At 38.8% G+C, this 18,918-nt stretch overlaps 1 protein-coding gene and 1 pseudogene across 3 annotated transcripts in view; one reads left to right on the forward strand and one right to left on the reverse strand.

The window, feature by feature from the left end:
* The window catches only part of PDS5A (PDS5 cohesin associated factor A), a 128,487-nt gene that overhangs the window by 23,084 nt on the left and 86,485 nt on the right, over positions 1–18,918 (forward strand). The gene's annotated exons all lie outside the window — the stretch shown is intronic.
* Positions 10,917–12,290, reverse strand: LOC114902554 (annotated as a pseudogene).

Genomic DNA, 18,918 nt, shown 5'->3' on the forward strand with positions numbered 1-18,918 from the left:
AGCCGGGAGAAAGAAGGCCCTGGCTCAGTCTCTTTCAAAATCTCTGCTAATGTTTGAAACATGTCAAAAATCCCAATGTTCACTTGTCGCCCCCGTAATTCCAGTTTGGCTTTGAATGCAGCCACTTTATCTGCCTACTTGAACACAGTTGTCATTCTCCCCTGAAGTGACAGAGTTCATTGAGCAGGTTGAATATGTCACACAAGTAAGCAAGTTTTGCGACCCATTCTTTGTCACTGAAACGTGCTGCCACTGGTGACTGTTTTTCTAAAAGAAATCTCTGGAGTGGCTCTCTTAACTCAAAAACTCTGTCCAGTGATCTACCTTTAGAAAGCCATCTCACAGAGCAGCATGAACAGATGTGAGTTAAGGGCATATACTTTAATGTGGTTGATAATTTTAATCACATCCTGTAAAATGTTGTTAAGTTCAGGTGACATTTTTCGGCTAGCCAGCATTTCTCTATGGATGACACAGCATGTAGACTCACATTCAGAAGCGATCTCTATGACCCGAGTAGTAAAACCAGAAAGCCGTCCAGTCATGGCAGCCACTCTGTCCATGCATATACCGACACAAAATGACCAGTTCAGTTTTCCTGATATGTAATCATTCAAAGACTTGAATAGTTCTGCAGCTGTGGTGTTGGTTGGCAACAAAAGTGCACATAACATATCCTCATGCACATCCTCCTGAAAAATATATATCACAAAAACAAGCATTGTTGCCTTGTTGTCAACATCAGTAGACTCAGCTTGGATTGCGTACCATGGTGATTCATTAATCCTCTCTAACAGTGTGCCTCAGTATCCTCTGCTATTTCATCAATTTGTCTAGTTATGGTGCTAGCCGAAAGAGGAACATGTGCCACCTTTGAAACTGCAGCCTCTCCTAAAAGTTCTCGACAAATGTCCTTAGCAGCAGGCAGGATCAACGGTTCACCGATAGTAAAGGGCTTCTTAGCTTTAGCAATGTGGTTAGCCACTAAGAATGATGCTCTCAGTGCAGACACATTTGATGAAGTGTTGGCCTTCAATAATTGCTTCTGTTCTTTGTGTTCACATTTTTTTTTCTTTTGAACAATTCCAAAGGCTTGTCTTTTGATGCAGGGTGCTTGGTCTCCATGTGGCAAAGCAGTTTTGAAGGTTTCATGGCTTCGTTGGGTAGCCAGTCGCCCCATGTTACACAAAGTGGGCTTGGAGAATGTGAATCACCTGTTGCAGTGAACCCATAATTTAAGTAGGACTCTTGGTATTTTCTTTTAAATGCAGCTTTCTTTTTGTTGGCAGTCTTAAAGTCTTCTGTTGTCTCATTATTGGGTCTTTCCCCCTTTTCCAACAAGCTCTCCAGTGGTGTTTGTTTTTTACTCATTTTGGCTAGGGTTAGCTTGTGGGCTTACCAGACTGACTGAGACAAGTGCACAGTGTGGGAAAGAGGCGCGGACGGAAGTGGTAAATAAAATAATGGTGGGCCACGCGCAGACTAAAATAAGTGTCGGATTCTGACTTAAAGCCTGCCACCATATGCAGCTGTACAATTGAAGTACGTCCACTCACTTGCCACTGTAAAGCCTGCCACCAGATGCAGCTTAGCTGTCACTTGCCACTCACTGATAGGATTTTTTTTTAAAGATTTTTTTGATGTGGACCATTTTTGAAGTCTTTTTTATTGCATTTGTTACAGTATTGCTTCTGCTTTATGTTTTGATATTTTTGGCCGTGAGGCTTGTGGGGTCTTAGCTCCCCAACCAGGGATCAAACCCACACCCCCTGCATTGGAAGGTGAAGTCTCATGATGCTAATGATAATCTGTATTTGCAGCCACTCCCCAGCGCTAGCATCACTGCCTCAGCTCCACCTCAGATCATCAGGCATTAGATTCTCATAAGGAGCACACAACCTAGATCCCTCACGTGCGCAGTTCACAGTAGGGTTCGTGCTCCTATGACAATCTAATGCTGCTGCCGATCTGACAGGAGGCAGAGCTCAGGTGGCAATGCGAGCGATGGGGAGCAGCTATAAATACAGATGAAGTTTCAGTCTTTCTCCGCTGCTCACCTCCTGCTGTGTGGCCCAGTTCCTAATGGGGGTTGGGGATCCCTGCCCTAGAGCAATTTTATCTTCTCAAAAAGAAACCACCTGCCCTTTAGCTGTCATTCCCATATGCCCCTCCAGCCCTAAGCAATCACTAAATTGCTTTCTGTCTCTGTACATTTCCCTGATTTGCACATATCATATAATTGGAATTATATAACATGTTGGTCTTTCATGACTGGTTTCTTTAACTTAAGATAATGTTTTCAAGGTTCATCCATTTTGTAGCATCAGTACTTCATTCCTTTTTACAGCCAAATAATATTCCATTGTGTGGATGTATGAAATTTTGTTTATCCATTCATCAGTTGATGGACATTTGGGTTGATTCCACCTTTTGGCTATTAGGAATAATGCTGCTATAAATATTCATGTACAAGTTTTAGTGTAGACATTTTTACTTAATTGTTAGGTCATATGTAACTCATTTGAGGAACTGACAAACTTTTCCAAAGTGCACCATTTTATATTCTCATCAGCAGTGTATGAGGGTTCCAATTTCTTCACATCCTCATCAACACTTATAATTTTCTTATCTGTGTAATTGACTTTTTGATTCTAGCCAACCTAGTGGATGTGTAGTGGTGTTTTATTGTAGTTTTAATTTGCGTTTTCCTGATAACTAGTGATGTCAAGAATCTTTTCATGTGCTTATTAGCCATTTGTGTATCTTTTTTGGAGAAATATCTATTCAGATCTTTCTTCCATTTTAAATTGGGTTATTTGTCTTCTTATTGAATTGTAAGTGTTTCATATATATAAATATTCTGGATATGAGTTCCTTATCAGTTATATGATTTGCAAGAATTTTCTTCTGTTTTGTGGGTTGTCTTTTCACTTTCTTGGTGATGTCCTTTTTTTAAAAAATTAATTAATTAATTCATTTATTTATTTTTGGCTGTGTTCAGTCTTCATTGCTGCGCAGGCATTCTCTAGTTGCTGCGGGCGAGGCCTACTCTTCATTGTGGTGCATGGGCATCTCACTGCAGTGGCTTCACTTTTTGTTGCAGAGCAAGGGTTCTAGGTACACTGGCTTCAGTAGTGTGGCACGCAAGCTCAGTAGTTGTGGCTCACGGGCTCTAGGGTGCAGGCTCAGTAGTTGTGGCACACGGGCTTAGTTGCTCCGTGGCATGTGGGATCTTCCCGGACCAGGGCTCGAACCCCTGCATTGGCAGGCAGATTCCTAACCACTGCGCCACCAGGGAAGCCCGGTGATGTCCTTTGAAGTACAAACGTTTTTTATCTTGATGAAGTCCAATTTATCTATTTTGGTTTTTCTTTTTGTCACACTTTTGGTATCTAAGAAACCATTGCCTAAATTAAGGTCACAAAGATATATGACTTTTCTTCTAAGAGTTTTACAGTGTTCTCTCTTACATTTAGGTCCTTAATCTGTTTTGGTCAAATTGTTCAAAAATTTAAATTGGTCAAAATTTGTTTTGTATATGGTTTGAAGTAAGGGTCCAAGTTAATTCTTTTGCATGTGGATGTCTGGTTGTTCTAGCACCATTTATTGAAAAGGCTATTCTTTCCCCATTGGATGGCTTTGGCACGTTTGTTGAAAATTAGTTGACCATTGCTGTATGCATTTCTTTTTGGACTCTTAATTCTATTCCACTGGTTTGTAAGTCTGTCCTTGTGCCCAGTACCACACTTCCCCCCCCCAAGTTTTATTGAGATATAATTGACATACAGTGTTGTATAAGTTTGAGATGTACCACATGATTTACATATATTGTGAAATGATTACCACGGTAAGTTTAGTTAACATCCATCATCTTGTATAGATTTTTTAAATGTTTCTTTTCCTTGTGATGAGAACTTTGTTTTCCCCAGTCCTGTGGAAGTCCTGCAGTCAAATCCCACTTGCACATTCCCTGGGGATTCCTAGTCCTGTTGCCGGACCCCCAGGCTGGGAAGCCTGACGTGGGGCTCAGAACCTTCACTCTAGTGGGAAAACTTCTGTAGTATAATTATTCTCCAGTTTGTGGGTCGCCCACCCATGGCTTTGGGATTTGATTTATCGTGATTGTGCCCCTCCTACCATCTCATTGCAGTTTCTCCTTTATCTTTGGACGTGGGGTATCTTTTTTGGTGGGTTCCAGTGTCTTCTGTCAATGGTTGTTCAGCAGTTACTTGTGATTTCGGTGCTCTCGCAAGAGGAGGTGAGCACAAGTCCTTCTATTCGGCTGCCTTCCACAGGGGTCTGTGATGAGAACTTTATACACCATATTAATTGCTGTTGCTTTGCAGTAAGTTTTGAAATAAGGAAATGTGAATCCTCCTACTTTGTTCTTTCTCAGGATTAACTATTCTGCATGAACTTTAGAATCAGCATGTCACCTTCTACAAAGAAGTCAGCTTGGATTCTGATGAGGATTGCATTGAATCTATATATCAGTTTGGGGACTGTTGCCATCTTAACAATGCTAAGTCTTCCAGTCCATGAACGTGGGATGTTTCTTCATTTATTTAGATCTTTGACTTCTTTCAACAGTGTTTGTAGTTTTTCAGAGTATAAGTTTTACACTTCTTTTGTTAAATTTGTTCCTAATATAATTTATTCTTTTAATGCTATTGTAAATGGAATTGTTTTCTTAATTTCATTTTCAGATTTTTCACTCCAAGTATTTAGAAATCTAATTGATTTTTGTATATTGATCTTGTATTATGCAACTTTGCTAAACTTATTAGTTCTAATTGGTTTTAATGAATTCCTTAGGAGGAGTTTTTATGTGCAAAATCATGTAATCTGTGAATAGAGATAACTTTACTTCTTTTCTAATAGATGCCTTTTATGTCTTTATCTGTCCAGCTGTCCTGGCTAGAACCTTCAGTATAATGTCAAACAGGAGTGGTGAAATCAGACATCCTTGTCTTGTTCTTAATCTTAAGCATCCAGTTTTCCACCTTGAAGTATGATATTGACTGTGGATTTTTCATGAATGCCCTTTATCTTGCTGAGGAATTTCCCTTCTATTCCTAGTTTCTTGAGTATTTTTATCATCAAAGGGTGTCAGATTTTGTGAAATGCTTTTTTGCATCTATTAAGCATCATGTGATTGTTGTTTTTTATTCTACTGATATAATGTATTACATTAATTGATTTTCAAATGTTAAACCAACACTGCATTCTTGGCATAAATCTCACTTGGTCATAATAGAATTCTTTTTATCTGTTGAAGATTTGGTTTGCTAGTATGCTGTTGAAGATTTTTGCATCCATAGTCATAAGAGATACTGGTCTGTAGTTTTCTTGTGATTTTTTTGTCTAGTTTTGGCATCAGGATAATACTGACTTCATAAAATGAGTTGGAAGTGTTTTACCATCTTTCATTGTTGGGAAGACTTCTGGGAAAATTGGTATTCTTTACATGTTCAGTACAATTCAGCAATAAAGACATCTGGGCCTGGGCTTTTCTTTGTTTCTAGTTTTTGATAATTCAGTCTCTTCCTTTGTTATAGGTTTATTCATATTTTCTTTTTTTTTTTATGTGGTACGCGGGCCTCTCACTGCTGTGGCCTCTCCTGTGGCGGAGCACAGGCTCCGGACGCGCAGGCTCAGCGGCCATGGCTCATGGGCCCAGCCGCTCCATGGCATGCAGGATCCTCCCGGACGGGGGCATGAACCCGTGTCCCCTGCATCAGCAGGCGGACTCTCAACCACTGTGCCACCAGGGAAGCCCTCTATTCTTTTTTAATTGAAGTATAGTTGATTTACAATATTATGTAAGTTTCAGGCATACAACAGTGATTCACAAATTTTAAGGTTCTGTTTCTTAAGTCAGTTTCAGTAGTTTGTGTCTTTCTAGAAATTTATGCACTTCATCTAAGTTATCTAATTTATTGGCATATAATTGTTCATAGAATTTCTTTATAATCCTTTTTGTTTCAGTAAAATCAGTAGTAATAGCCCCTCTTTCATTTCTGAATCTAGTAATTTGAGTCTTCTCTCTTTTTTCTTGGTCAGTCGAGCTAAAAGTTTGTCCATTTTGTTTGTTTTCAAAGAACCAGCTTTTGGTTTTCCCTTTCTCTAGCAGTCATCAAGTTCTTCTGGGCAGAAGTATTTTGGGGCAACTGATAATAGGGAGACTTTGCCCAATTCTGCTTCTCTGCCACTATCTAGTCTTTCCCACTGTACCCCTTTTTATCTTGCCCCTAGGGAGGGAATTTCCCTGTACTTACTATTGCTTATTTTCTGGCTCTCACTGCTTGAACCATAATTAATTCCATCTGTTTTTTACCTATATATATATATATATATATATATATATATATATATATATATACTTTGCTTGAACCTCATTATTCCTTTCTTTCTTTTGTCCAAATCTTAATCCATTTAACCTTAAGGAAAGCCAGCTGCTTTTCGTTGTGGGTTTTTCATTTGTTGTAGATTATATTCCATTATAGCTTATTAAAAGATATTGTATAATTCCCTGTGCTATACAGTTGTTGTTGCTTATATATGTTACGTATAGTAGTTTGTATCTGTTGTTTGTATCTGTATCTGTTAATCCCATACTCCTGATTTCTCCCTCCCCCACCTCTCCTCTGGTAACCACAAGTTTGTTTTCTATGAGTCTGTTGCTGTTTTGTATATAGATTCTTTTTAGATTCCACATATAAGTGATATCATATAGTCTTTGTCTTTCTCTGATTTATTTCACTAAGCATAATATTCTCTAGGTCCATGCATGTTGCTATAAATGACAATATTTCATTCTCTTTTATGGCTGAATAATATTTGTGTGTGTGTGTGTGTGTGCATGTGCGTGACATCTTCTTAAGCCATTTGTCTGTTGATGGGGACTTGGGTTGTTTCTGTGTCCTGGCTATTGTAAAGGGTGCTGCTGTGAACATTGGGGTGCATGTATCTTTTCAATGTTCTGAGTAAAAAGACCTTAAATTATGATTGATCATTTTAAGAATAGGGCAAATGATCCACCTTTATCAAGGAAAGGAAAGTTAGAAAACGGAAAGTTAAATTAATATATTAAAGGCATCTATTAAGCAGCCATGTACCCCCATCTACATTCTCTACCATAGTCTTCACCTAACTACGTTGTGAGAAAAGTAGGCTTTATGAGCTGGCCTGGGAACATAACCACATATAGTAGTTCTAGCACTATAATATAGTGTAGTTTCTATAGTATACTCTTTCTATATGTATATATTTTATTTTTCTCTAGTCATTTTGGATAACCACTCATCATATTATACTATACTATATATAATGTATGGATTAAGAATGGTAAGAGGTAGGTAAGAGTGATTAGCCACACAGCCTGGATTTGAGTTTTTATGCCCTTGAGCAAATTACTTAGCTTAAGTTTCTCATCTGTTAAATGGGTATGTTAATAATGCCTCCCACAAAGAATCATTGTATTATATGGGTTAATAGTACATTTAAGTTACTTGAAATATGCCCAGCACATAGCAAAAATCAGTAAATGTTAGCCATTAGTACTATTACAAATAATTCACCTATTAAAATATGCATTTTGAATTGCAAATTTTCTCTATGAGGATCAAACTGTAGAATAACATTGATTTGTGCCATGTTACCATCACTTGTTTTGTCCTTCTGCCTCACAAGTACTTGGAATTAGAGAACATCTGTGGTTACATTAAACCAAAAGTCAAAACCTCTGAAGCCTCAGTGAAAGTGTCAGACCCTCAGTCTTTAAGGCTAATATTTTAGGACCTTAAGAATTTCCCTTAAAGCTAAAAATAGCTTCCATGATGACTGTCTCTTTTATAGTCAGTGTCCAGGTTATTTTTAGAACCCTAGTATTCAGGGTATTTTTAGAACTCTAGCAGTACCAGCTTATCTTGAAGGTGGAAATAAATGGAGTAAAACATTTCTTGTAATTCAGAAACTTTCAGGAATCTTTGTGAAGTGTAGTTTTGTAGTATATGCTTGTTAAATGGTTTGGGGCTGATAGAATGAGTCTTTAAAATATAATTTGGTTTAGCTCTCAGGAAGAGTACAGTGAAATGTGTAGCATCTAACTTTTCTATACCACACAATTTAGGTATGAAATAATAACCTTGTCTCATTAAAGAATAGTGACCTTGACTAAGTATATGAGTAACAAAACAAATTGTATCTTCAAGTAGGCTCTATTGGTTTATTAGAAAAATAGGTTATTGAGTTTTTTCCATAGAGTAACTCAATTTGTTAAAATTGAAGTAGCTGTATTGATGCTCTGTTGTTTGTTTGTTTTTTGGATTTGACACATAAGAGAGATCATATGGTATTTGTCTTTCTCTGACTTATTTCACTTAGTGTCCTCTAAGTCTATCAGTGTTGTTGCAAGTGGCAAGATTTCATTCTTTTCTAATGGCTGAATAATATTCCATACACACACACACACACACACACATACACACATATGTATGTATACAGAGTCTACAATTTCTTTATCCATTCATCCATCAGTGGACATTAGGTTGTTTCCACATCTTTGCTATTGTAAATAAAGTTGCAATGAACATGAGGTTGCATCTATCTTTTCGAGTTAGTGTTTTTGTTTTCTTTAGATAAATACCCAGAAATGAAATTGCTGGATCATATGATATTTTTAATTTTATCTTAATATTAGCACGTAGTCTTGAAATATATATTGATTGCATAGCTATTGACAAATCAGAATTTTAGGGAGATTTCTGTTCTCAGACTTGATCAACCACTGAAGTCTAGAGCGTGTCAAAAAGTACACTAATAGGTTTCATTCCTTTAGAAAGTATGCATTTATATCTTGCTTTATAAGACAAATGTAGAGCCCTTAGGAGATTACAATCTCCTTGAGGACACATAATTTTCATACTAATAACTGCAGCAAGGAGACACTGTAAGATAATTGCTTTGTAATTGGTACAGTGTTTTCAGTTCAAAGGAGTCAGTGATTGCTTCAGACTAGAGTGAGTCAAGCAGGGCTTCAAGAAGAGGAAGCAGAATTTGGGCCAAAATTTTAAGAGCAGGTAAGATTTTTTTTTTTTTTTTGTGGTACACGGGCCTCTCACTGTTGTGGCCTCTCCCGTTGCGGAGCGCAGGCTCAGCGGCCATGGCTTATGGGCCCAGCCGCTCCGCGGCATGTGGGATCTTCCCGGACCGGGGCACGAACCCACGTCCCCTGCATCGGCAGGTGGACTCTCAACCACTGCGCCACCAGGGAAGCCCTAGAGCAGGTAAGATTTTAATAAGAGTACTGAGGGGTAGAAGCAATTCTATGACATATTCACATATTTTTTCACCAAGTGTTGAACTCTTTCCTATGCAAAGCTGTAAAGATGCTCAGGATGCTTTTTGAAGATAATGAATAAACCTAGTTTGATTGGAGTGGAGAGTGGAAATCAAAATAACATTTTATATTTGCATACTATAAATATATACATTTATATATATAAATATATATACACATACCTACACATAAAGGTAAGATAAAATTATAAATTGATTATGATGTGTTTTTTTTGTTTGTTTGCTTTTGCGGTATGCGGGCCTCTCACAGTTGTGGCCTCTCCCGTTGCGGAGCACGGGCTCCGGACGCGCAGGCCCAGCGGCCATGGCTCACGGGCCTAGCCGCTTCGCGGCATGTGGGATCTTCCTGGACCGGTGCACGAACCTGTGTCCCCTGCATCAGCAGGCGGACTCTCAACCACTGCGCCACCAGGGAAGCCCTGATTATGATGTTTTAAATGCCATAAGGTATTATCAGTGGGAAACCATTGTTTTATTGGAGTAACATTAAAATAGATGTTTTAAGAGTAACTTAGAAGCTCTGGGTTTGATTTTGAGACTTAAAGAGACTAAAATCGGGTGTGATGTAATAAGGGCCTAGAGTATGGAGTATTAGAATATTAATACAGTTTTATCAACTGTATTAGTATGAAGGTAACTTACTTTTGAGAAGAGTAGTCTGGGCACTTAAGAATACTGAAGTTTTCTTAAAAGGAATTTACAATGTAGGTACAATGGAAAGACATTCTATTTTTTTTAATTAATTAATTTAATTTTTTGGTTATGCTGGGTCTTAGTTGCAGCAGGCAGGCTCCTTAGCTGTGGCTCCAGGGCTTCTTAGTTTTGGCTCGCCAGCTCCTTAGTTGCAGCATGTGGGCTCCTTAGTTGCGGTATGTGAACTCTTAGTTGCAGCATGCGTGCAGGATCTAGTTCCCTGACCAGGGATTGAACCCCGGGCCCCCTGCATTGGGAGCGCGGAGTCCCATCCACTGTACCACCAGGGAAGTCCCACGGTATTCTAATTTTTAAGGTCACATTGGAGTTTTTGCTTCAAGTTCTTTTGGAACAGTTAGGATTGAATGGGGGATGGTTTTACTTCTTAATTGCTTATAGGGAACAGAAATAAAATCTAGAGGGTCTGGTTTTTTTAATTAAGTTTGCAGCACTTAATGAGTGCATGAGCTTTACAGGCTGAAATACTTTGCTTTTCAATTACCTGAGAATACCCAAGATGAATGGGCACCAGGTTATTTTCTTAATGTCATAACTGCACCTGTAGAGTAAAAATTAGAGTTATCTAGTTAACTTGAATAACCTCCCCAACCTAAATTGGGTAGTTCCAGGATAAACATCACTTTCGGGATTGCATTTTCCCATCTGTTCTATTATTGATCATATAAACTAGAAAATATCCTAACACTCGCTTTCGCTACTGTATGGGCTCCATACATACTTTAATTCTTCGAATGAATTATATATTAACGTAATTACTTATACATACTACATTAAAAAAAAGATTGGGGTAATATTATCTGTATATTTTATGGATCATCATATGGAGTCAGGCAGAGGTGGCATCAATTTTGTTCATCAAAGCTGCTTGTAGAAAGTGGCAGAGTTTGAGTTGGGCTTCTAGGGTGAGCCAGCTGAAACTTTCTCTTCAAGGCCTGGGTCATTACTGGGGTCAGCCCAGTTCCTGTTTCCATATTTTCTTTATTGGTAAGTGGAGTTCCACCTGGGCTCCTCTCTACATCGACTTTTCTGAGTAGTTTCCGCAGATCTAACTGGCTTTTACCAGGAGTAATGAAGACATTGTAACTCGAGTTGATAACACTTTGAACTTTCGTTTCAGGGAAACGCACTGCAGGTCAGAGACAGTAACTAGTGGATTCTGTGCCTTTGGTGATGGTACAAGCTTCCTCCTTTCATCAAAACTCTGTGTCTTCTTTAATTTCACAGTCAGTAGATCTTTAACTGTTATCTGCATGGGTCCACTTTTTTTTAACGGTCCAGCCTCAAGTGCTTTAGTGAGATCAGATTTTCTGAGCAGCAAAGGTGCTGTCAGTGGTGGAGGCGGAGGCAGAGGCAGGGGTGGAGGAAAAGATGACTGGATGGCTGTGGCAGTGAGGCAGGAAGTACAGCCCCGGAGTCTCCAGGGGTGGTTAGAGCACATGCAGGCACATTTGTAAGTTTACCACGCATGTGACCCATCTGACCACAGCTTGGACAGGAAGAATTTTCTGAGACGGCCTTCAGTGCTTCCTGGAGCTTGCGTAATTCATTTCACAAAATGAGAAACCATTGTTTTAGACTATGAAGTTCTTGGTGGCAGAAACGGGATGGGAAGATGGTGTCTTTCAATACTTCCAAACTCCGGGCCATGCAGTTCTGAAACCAATTTTATGTAGACCATACTCTATTTGTCCAAAGCTTTACTGAATCTTTAAAATTGGGAAATTTGAAGTTCCAGGATGGTCTTAGCCAGCTTCTGCTAAGGGGTGTATCTGTTGAAGGAATAACCACTCTTTCTGGTGACGGTGGCGGAGGGGGAGGTGTAACTAGCTTAGACTGAAAGTGAGAGGCTTCTTTTCTTTTGAAAAATCTTTTCACTTTGGCTTTTAGCTTTATTCTTTGTTGCTTGAACTTGGGCATGGTTTTAGGCTAAGAGTCCGGGGATTCGATGGAGTCCCGGCAGTGGTATCTCCCTCGCCATAAAGAAAAATTCAAAAAATAAAATTAAATTAAAAAATCAAGACATACTATTAATGTGATAATTTTGTCACTTGAACTTTGAGCTTTAGGCCCCAAAGTTGCTCTGATGTGAACACACTTCTAAAATTATCATCGAATATGTATTAGGTAGACTTAAAATTTTTGTAATTGTGTTTTTTGGGTTTTTTTTGGACACACCGCACGGCTTACGGGATGTTAGTTCCCCAACCAGAGATCGAATCCATGCCCCCTCCAGTGAAAGCACGGAGTCCTAACCACTGGACTGCCCGGGAATTCCCTAATTTTTGTAGTTCTAATGGCTTATGCATTAACTATACCCCTGCCTCGCCTGCTTCTCTCAGGTTTCACCTCAAATGTATATTAGATAAAAGGATTTATGTTAAAAATAATTAGGTGAAACCGGAAAGGAGTGCATATTGGCAAATAGCTCAGTGCTCATTCTTTTTTTAATAAATTTATTTTATTTTATTTATTTTTGGCTGCGTTGGGTCTTCGTTGCTGCATGCGGGCTTTCTCTGTTGCAGCGAGTGGGGGCTCTTCTTCGTTGCAGTGTGTGGGCTTCTCTTGTTGCGGAGCACGGGCTCTAGGTGCATGGGCTTCAGTAGTTGTGGCACACGGGCTTAATTGCTCCGTGGCATGTGGGATCCTCCCAGACCAGGGCTCGAACCCGTGTCCCCTGCATTGACAGGTGGTTTCTTAACCACTGTGCTACCAGGGAAGTCCCTCAGTGCTCATTCTAATCTGGCAGTCCATGTATATATTTACAGAGTGAAGCACCATATTAATATAAAACTATAAGGCTTATTTAACTCCAAAACTTACGTGTTTTCATGTGGATTTTATTTTTGTTCTTGAAAGGTTAGTGTACATGTAGAGATTGTCTGAACTAGTCAGTTTATTCATAATTCATCAAATACTGAGCACTGTGTATAAGGCATAGTTTTATAGATTCTTGTACTACGTAAATGAATACATTTTATTGCCTTTGCAAAACTTAAGTCTAGTGCAGGAAAGACAGAGAATAAGCAAGTAAAATATGAGAAAAATGTTGTTAACGTAAAAGCATGTGAGAATTAAAATGGTGTCCTGGAAACTATTAGATTAGTAATCTTGAGACCTGGATTTAACTATCAGTCCTAGACCTGCCATTAACCCACTGTATTTCTTCAATTAACAATCCCCCTCCCTACACCTTCTCTTTTTTTTTTTTTTTAACTAAATCACAAGTCTGTTCAATTTAAATTATTTATTTCTTTATTTTTGGCTGTGTTGGGTGTTCGTTGCTGCGCACAGGCTTTCCCTAGTTGTGGCAAGCGGGGGCTACTCTTCGTTGCCATGCGTGGGCTTCTCATTGCAGTGGCTTCTCTTGTTGCGGAGCACAGGCTCTAGGTGTGCGGGCTTCAGTAGTTTTGGCACGTGGGCTTAGTAGTTGTGGCTCACAGGCTCTGGAGCGCAGGCTCAGTAGTTGTGGCGCACGGGCTTAGTTGCTTCACGGCATGTGGGATCTTCCCAGACTAGGGCTCGAACCCGTGTTCCCTGCATTGGCAGGCGGATTCTTAACCACTGCACCACCAGGGTAATCCCCTTCTCTTATTTTTAAATGGAAAATTTCTGAAGTCTTTACATTATCTAAAATATGATTAGGGAATTCCCTGGCGGTCCTGTGGTTAGGACTCCTCGCTTCCACTGCAGGGGGCATGGGTTTGATCCCTGGACTAGGAACTAAGATCCCACATTCTGCATGCCAGGTGGTGGCCCTGCCCCCCAAAGGTGATAAGATTAGCTCCTTTAAAAGGAATCTAAGATTCTTATGGTACATGTAATTTTTTTTTTAACTTTTCCATTTTTTATTATGGAAAAACTTCAACAAAAACAAAAGTGAAGAAAAGAGAATAATGAACTCCTGAAGCAAATCTCAGATAGCATTTCATTACTATTTCAGAATGTATTCCTAAAAAATAGGGCACTATATTAAAAAAAAAATCATACTATGATTATCATACCTAAAAATTTATTATTAGCTATTATTATAATTAAAGTAGCTATTAACTTTTATTAAATGCATATACATATATTATGGTGGGTCTTGTGTGTGTGTATATATTTATATGTGAACATATAAAAAGTACATAGAGTTTAACAAGTAACTATAAAATGAACATATGAACAAAGAAATAGACTATCAACACCTTCAGAATATCATCAGCACCCCCAAAAGTCTAGTGTGTACCTCCCAGTCATAAACTTTTTCTTTCATAACCACTATATAAATGCAGTCTCTTTGGTTTTCTTATAGTGTCACTGTCTATGTACAAATCTCTAAAAATATAGTTCAGTTTTCTCTAGTTTTAGCTTTGAATTTTATATGGATGGAATCATATAGTATGGTTCCTTGTGTATGCGTCTTTTTCAGTATTATGTTTGCGCTTCATCCATGTTATTGCTTATGTGTTTTTCAATTATTTTTATTGCCGTATACTAAGTACTCTATTGTACTACTTAACCAATCCTCTCTTGCCACTGACTTCTAGTTTTTTGGCTTTTACAAACAACATTGCTATGAATATACTTGTATGCATGTTCTATTGTACATGTACAGGCTGCTTTAGGGCGTAGACATAGACATTGGTGAAATTGTTGGGCCATTGGGTATGCATGTCTTTTACTTGCCGAAAACACCAAAGTGGTTGTAATTAACAATGAATGAGAGTTTTCATTTTCTATGTTGGACTTTTAAAAGTTAATTTTTACCAGTGAGGTTTTAAAGTTCTTTTACTTTACTGTTTTTCCCCCAAGACAGTGCCTTTTTAAAAAAACAGCTGTATTGAGTTATAATTGAAATACAATAGGTTGCACATGTTTGAAGTATATACTATAATATATATCTAGTCTAGTCTTTGTTACCAGTTCTTAGCAGGGAGCTTCAAAAACCCTTGCAACTTCCTGAGTGATAGGAGTATCTTTGTTATGTTAATGAGGTGACTCTTGACCCCCTTCCTGGATAGCTTCAGGAAGGGACTGGTCAGCAAAATGTTGGAGATTTGGAATTTTCAGCCAACTGGGAGGGGTGGGGGGAGGCTAGTGACCTAGCTCAATGAAATGATAATGAATGAATTAATTAATTATTCCCACATAAGGAAGCCCAGTAAACCTTTGGAAACCAGGAGGAGCTTCCTGGTTGATGAACACATTGATGTGCCAGGAGAGTATTGTGTCAGATCCACCAGGAAAGAACATGGAAGTTATTCATCCCTGCCTTCTCTCCCTAAGATCTTGACCTATTCGTCTCTTCTGTTTAGCTGTTCCTGAGTTATGTCCTTTATAATAAACCTGTAATCATAAGTATAATGCTTTCAGTGAGTTCTGTGAGTCATTCTAGCAAATTACTGAACCTGAGGGTATTGTAGGAAGCCCTAAAGTCATAACTGGCCTATCACAAATGCAGGCGGCCCCCAGGACTTGCATGTGTCATCTGAAGTGCGGGGAGTTTTGTGAAGGAATTTTTTGCTCTTTAACTTGCGGGGTCTGTGCTAACTCCAGGTAGTTAGTGTTAGAACTGAATTGAAATGTAGTACATCCAGTTGGTGTCAGAGAGTTGCTGTCAGGGCAAAACAATTTGACAAGTTTTGACGTACATATATAGCCTTGAAACCATCATCACAATCAAGAAAATGAATGGATCTATCTCCCCCATATGTTTCCTTGTGTCCTTTTTTTTTTTTTTTTTGCGGTATGCGGGCCTCTCACTGTTGTGGCCTCTCCCGTTGCAGAGCACAGGCTCCGGACACACAGGCTCAGCGGCTATGGCTCACGGGCCCAGCCGCTCCGCGGCATATGGGATCTTCCCCGACCAGGGCACGAACCCGTGTCCGCTGCATCGGCAGGTGGACTCTCAACCACTGGGCCACCAGGGAAGCCCTCCTTGTGTCCTTTATTAATCTACCCTGCTCCCCATTTGTGTCTGTCTTTTTTGGCTCTGAACACAATGGAATTCCCAATTAAATTGGGAATTATATTCCCAATGGAATACTTCTCAGCACTTAAAAGGAATGAATTACTGATACGTACAACATGAATGGATCTCAGGTGCATTATGTTAAGTGATAGAGCTAGATCCAAAGAGCAATGTACTGTGTAACTCCATTTATGTGATATTCTGGAATCACAGAATATCACAGATCAGGGGTTGCCAGACAGCACAGATCAGGGGTTGCCAAGGGCTAAGGAAGCAGCTGAGGGTTGACTTCACAGGGACACAAAGGAACTTTTTAGGGTGGTGAAGTAGTCTATGCCTTGATTGTAATGTTGGTTACACAACTGTGTATTTGTCAGAATTCGTAGAATGGGACACTAAAAAGTGAATTTTATGTAATTTAACCTCAATAAACCTGTCTTTAAAAAAAAGGTAAAAAGATTGGAAGAATTTGCTAATGCAGATCATAAGTTACAGTGGCAGTATTTCAAGCAAAGTGGACTTTAGAACAAGTGATAGTGCCAAAGATAAGAAAAGATACTTGATGATAATAAAGGGATCACTGCAGTAAGAAAATACAACAGTATATACCTAATAACAGCTTCCACATAGCTGAGAAATTAACAAGTACACATGGAAATTTCAACACTCCTCTTTCAGTAATTGATTAAACAAGTAGACAGAAATCAGTAGGGTTGTAGAAGAGTTAATGTACCAATGCACTTGACCTAATTGACATTCCATTCAATAACAGCAGAAATACACATTCTTTTCAAGTGCACATGAATCATTCACTAAGACAGATAGCCCATGTGGTGGGCCATTAAACAAATTTCAGTACATTTAATATGATTCATATTACATACAGGGGCAATATGATCACAGGGAGTTTAATGAGAAATTAATAAGAAAAGATGTCCAGAAAATACCCCAAATATTTGGAAATTAAACAGTATATTTCTGAGTAATACATGAATAAAAGAAGGAATCACAAGGAAAACTAGAAAATATTTTGAACTTCGTAGCAGTGCTTATTGAGAAATTTATTTTGATAAGCATTTAAATGTTCGTATTAGAAGAGAACAATCTAGAATCAGTGATAGGCTTCTACCCTGAGAACCTAGGAAAAGAACAGCAAATTAAACCTAAAGAAAGTATTGGGTTGGCCAAAAAGTTAGTTTGGTTTTTTCTGTTAAGATGGCTCCAGTAGCGCTTAGTTGTCTTTAACTTCCTTTGAAACAATTTTGTTAGATTGTATTGTGACAGCTGTCATATCAGAGTGCATTAAAAAAAAAAATCTTATCAAAATTGGTGAATTTTTGTGTAGCCATTTTAACATTGAAGATGGAAGAAAAACAACATTTTCAGCATATTATGCTTTATTATTTCAAGCAAGGTAAAAACGCAACTGAAATGCAAAAACAGCTTTGTGCAGTGTATGGAGAAGGTGCTGTGACTGATTGAATGTGTCAGAAGTGGTTTGCAAAGTTTCCTGCTGGAGATTTCTTGCAGGTAGACCAGTTGAAGTTGATAGCGATCAAATGTAGACATTAATTGAGAACAATTAACGTTATACCATGTGGGAGATAGCTGACATACTCAAAGTATCCATGTCAAGCGTTGAAAATCATTTGCATGAGCTTAGTTATGTTAATTGCTTTGGTGTTCAGGTTCCTTGTAAGTTAAGTGGCGGGGGGTGGGGGTGGGGGGGTGGGAACCTTTCGGCCTTATTTTTGCATGCCATTCTCTATTTAAACGTAACGAAAACGTTCTGTTTTTAAAACAAATTGTGACGGGCGATGAAAAGTGGATACTGTACAATAATGTGGAATGGAAGAGATTGTGGGGCAAGCGAAATGAACCACCACAAACCACGTTAAAAGCCGGTCTTCATCCAAAGAAGGTGATGTTGTGTATATGGTGGGATTGGAAGGGAGTCCTCTACTATGAGCTCCTTCCAGAAAACCAAACGATGAATTCCAACAAGTACTGCTCCAAATTAGACCAACTGAAAGCAGCACTTGACGAAAAGCATCTGGAATTAGTCAACAGAAAACGCATAATCTTCCATCAGGATAACACAAGACTGTGTTTCTTTGATGACCAGGCAAAAACTGTTACAGCTTGGCTGGGAAGTTCTGATTCATCTGCCGTATTCACCAGACATTGCACCTTTGGATTTCCATTTATTTTGGTCTTTACAAAATTCTCTTAATGGAAAAAATGTCAATTCCCTGGAAGACTGTAAAAGGCACCTGGAACAGTTCTGTGCTCAAAAAGACTAAAAGTTTTGGGAAGATGGAATTATGAAGTTGCCTGAAAAATGGCAGAAAGTAGTGGAACAAAAGGGCGAATACGTTGTTCAATAAACTTCTTGGTGAAAATGAAAAATGTGTCTTTTATTTTTACTTTTAAAACTGAAGGAACTTTTGGGCCAACCCATTAGAAAGCAGGACATAGTAAAGGTAAGAATGGGAATCAATCAAATAGAAAATGCGCAGACAGTAGACAAAACTAATAATGCCAAATTTGGTTCTTTGAAAAGATAATAAAATTGGCAAAACCGCTGTTAGATCAGGTTTCTCCACCTTGGCTCTGTTGACTTTTACAGCCTGATAATTGTGGGGAGCTGTCCTATCCCTGGTCTCTACCCCTAGATGCCAGTAGAGCCCCTTTTCCCAGTTGTGACAACTAAAAATGTCTCCAGACATTGGCAGATATCCCCTGGAGGTGGGTGGCAAATTCACTCCTCCTTGAGACCACTACATTAGAACAACCAAGATAAAAAAGGGGGGACAAGGGGGGAAAAATAAAAAGTAAAAAAAAAGAAAGAAGACAAAAATTAGCAATATCAGTGAAAAAAGAAACATCAG

Source organism: Monodon monoceros, unplaced genomic scaffold (assembly GCF_005190385.1).
Source record: "Monodon monoceros isolate NGI ecotype Baffin Bay Population unplaced genomic scaffold, NGI_Narwhal_1 Super_Scaffold_20, whole genome shotgun sequence".
Lineage (NCBI taxonomy): Eukaryota > Metazoa > Chordata > Mammalia > Artiodactyla > Monodontidae > Monodon > Monodon monoceros.